Here is a 3,588-nt window from a genome sequence, read left to right as displayed (position 1 = left end):
AAAAGTTAGTATCTATCCTCAGTCTACAGATAATGCATGCTCTTGTACCATATTCAGAGAATTTTTTTTATTTTATTTTTTTTTTTACTAAAGGTTTCCTGTCTGTTATTGGGCTAGAAAATTCGAATAAAAAGTGCAAACATTACTGTCAGAAATATAGCATGTCATCAAAAACTGCTGCGGAAACTCAAAGATAGATAAGAAATAATGAGGTTTATAGATTCATTAGCATTTGAATGATGAAACATGTATATGTGTTTCTCCTTTGATCAATACTGCCCTGGAGGGAAAGTACTGTATTTAATTGTCTTTCCCAGACCTTCCTCTGTGGACATCTGGTTGCTATGCAGTCCCGAAGCAGGACATTTCCTTGCTCAGTGTTTAGAATTCTAGTTCCTATTTTATTACCTGTGATGGCATATGTTAGGAGGAAATGTATGAAAAAGCATGATCAGAAAGCTGGGAGCATGTTCAGGAAGGGTATGTCCTCTATTCTCTCTGTGTCACCTGGGCTTGACTGGCAGGCGTGCTGTAGATGAACAGGTCATGTCATTTCTAGGTAATTGTTAAACTGGAGTGATTTTATTATATATGTTGTATTGTATACAGATGGTCCCTGACTTTTAGTTTTTAGACTTTGAAAAAGATGGTGCGAGGATGATATGCATTCAGGAGAAGCTATACCTCGATTTTTAAAAATATATATTTTATTGATTTTTTACAGAGAGGAAGGGAGAGGGATAGTTAGAAACATCGATGAGAGAGAAACACCGATCAGCTGCCTCCTGCATACCTCCTACTGGGTATGTGCCCGCAACCAAGGTACATGCCCTTGCCTGGAATCGAACCTGGGACCCTTGAGTCCGCAGGCTGACACTCTATCCACTGAGCCAAATCGGTTAGGGCTATACCTTGAATTTTGAACTGTGCTCTCTCCCCAGGTTAGTGATAGGCAGTAGACATTCTTGTGAAGCTGGGCAGGGGCAGTGAGCCATGGCTCCCAGGCAGGCACCCACGAGGTACACAGGCAGTCCTCTAGTGTACTTTGCTGCCAGTGTATTTTGGCTGTTATATTCTGAGCATGTTTAAGGTAGGCTAGGCTAAGCTATGATGATTGGTAGGTTAGGCCCTACCAAAAGAAAAAAAACACATTTAATATCCTAACCACTAGGGTATTAAATGTGTTTTTTTTCTTTTTGATGTTTGAAATTCAAATAACTTTTATTTAAATTGAAAACACGCTTCTTAAAACTGTATTAATAGTCTAAAATCCCTTTCGCTATAAAAATTCTATAGAGTATTCGTAGATAAGGCAGAAGTAGTTCTAGGTTAATAAGACCAGATTTGACTTCAGACTTTATGTTTTAAATTGTAGAAAATGGACAATAAAAAGGTAGGTTATTTGCAGAAAACGTGATCTCCATATGTACTCAGAGGTACACATTTGGTGACAGGAGAGACTTTTAAGGGCATGTTGGCATCTCAGAAGCAGTTCTCAAAGAGCTTAGTTTTATTTTCTTGGATATTAAAAATGCCTAAGATCCTTCTTCATCCTGGTCTTGAGAGTCAGATAGCACATTAAATGTCCCATGTCAGCAATTTTATACTCTACACAAGGGGTACATCTGCAGCCATACTGAGTATTACTATGGGAGAGAGTGGAGTAGCTTTGTAAAGAAGTTGCGATACCTCGGTGAAAAATTAGCTGGACTAGCTCATTCATCTCTATGGTAACAGCATCTTCTTCTGTATTGACAACTTAATATTTCCATTTCCAAGTTCCCCACTTGCAGAAAATTTCGCTCTGTCTTTTGCACAGGAAGTTACAACAGCGTCTCCTATATGACTGAGATCTCGGCATACATGCACAAATTCACAAGAAGGCATCTTTACTACACAGCTATACTCTTGTTCTAGAATCCCCGGTTGTTCAACAGCCAAACCCGTTAACTTCATTTCATAGTCTGAAACTGTTTCTTGATTTGGAACTTCAAATTCTAGTGCCAAGGTGTCCACATTAGCTTCAGCTCTTAGGGTAATGATGTCTTCGTTGCCAGCGCATTTTAGTATATTGGACACGTTGGTGTGGTTCATGCCCATCGGCAGGTTGTGGTTGCAGTGGTAGATATCGGGGCCCTTGGAGCACAGGGTGAGGTGCACCAAAGAGATATGGGATGAGAGCATGCTCTGCAGGTTCATGTTGCTCCAGCTGATATCCAAGCAGGCCTCACTGCTGAGGTCCTTAAGCGCTTCCAGCATATTTTTTTCAGGATGGAGCCCTGGACCAGGTGTACTTCGGACATGGTGGGGAGTCACAAAGATGCAGCTAGAAGCAAAGGGAAGGAGGAGGTGTAGCCAGCTCAGACTTCCCAGAATGAGAGTGAGCAGGCCGAGCAGCGATGAGAGCCTGAGATCAAGAAAGATCTCTTAGATGCATTTTTAACTTGCGATATTTTCAACTGGCATGGGTTTATTGGGTCTTAACCCCAACGCAAATCTAGGAGCCATCTGTCCATCTGAGCTACTTCATTAGATGAGTTCCACAGGTACTGTGAATGCACACTCTTCCTTTTGTGATTTCCCAAACCAGTTGCAAACTTTGCATATGCAAACAAGGCCAAGGCCACATTTTATTGAGGGGAAAAATAACAAGTGTATTACAGTCAGATAGACCTGGCATCAAGTATAAATATCACTGTTTTCTAGCTCTGTGATATTCAGGGCATTATTCAGTCCCTGTGGGCCTTAGTTTCCTCATCTGTGAAATGGGGGCATTCATATGTACCTCATGGAACCTTGAAGAGAATTAAATGAGTAATATAAATAAAAAGTCTGACTTATTGCATAAATTATTTTTTCTCCCTTTTACCTCTTCTCAATGATCTGTACTGACAAAGTACTCAAAGTGAAGTAGTATATGTAGTAATAATCAAAAACAAGATTTGCTACAAAAATATTATTTTAATATTTTAAATAATCTAACACAAGATATGTTGCAAAAAGATTATTTTTAAACCAGAAATGTATATGACTTGGGGGAGGGGACAGAGGTTTGCCTACTTTAAGCTGTAGTAAAATTATTTGCCAAAGGGCTGGCCAGGTGACGGGGAGGAGTATGCTGCAGAAGCAAAAACACAGTTGATGGTAGTCAGTAGCCAGTGTGGGATATCCAATGGGCCCTGAATGAAATAGAAAGTGGATTTCTAAAGGTGGATAATTGAGAATTTCTTATATTTCGGTGTTTTTTTGGCTTATGAACTGGTGGCACACATGAGGGATGGGGTATTCCAGGACTTAATGGAGGGCAAATTCTAAAATGCCCCGAAACTTACCTTGCTAGAGAGAAGGATGCCAGTGTCTGCCAGGTTTCTGCCTGTTAATTTCTACGGTTGCTGCTACTGGGGAAATTGTCCTCATTTGCATTGTCTTTCAGTGACCTACCTGGAGGCAAACACCTGCAGACACTTTATGTTCACAGGAAGTATCACTTGGGACAGAGAGTCACATCCATTCAGTGCAACCAACTATGTTAAAATAACATTATGGGCAAATATTTCAAAGCTTAACATTTCAAACGATCGCTTCACA

The 3,588-nt window shown here is 40.3% G+C and overlaps 1 pseudogene; it reads right to left on the bottom strand.

The window, feature by feature from the left end:
* Positions 1-1,440: 1,440 nt before the first annotated feature.
* On the bottom strand, positions 1,441-2,303 carry LOC132236527 (proliferating cell nuclear antigen-like; annotated as a pseudogene).
* Positions 2,304-3,588: the final 1,285 nt, after the last annotated feature.

Source organism: Myotis daubentonii, chromosome 6 (genome assembly GCF_963259705.1).
Source record: "Myotis daubentonii chromosome 6, mMyoDau2.1, whole genome shotgun sequence".
NCBI classification, from domain to species: domain Eukaryota; kingdom Metazoa; phylum Chordata; class Mammalia; order Chiroptera; family Vespertilionidae; genus Myotis; species Myotis daubentonii.
This window is presented reverse-complemented; position numbering and strand designations above follow the sequence as displayed.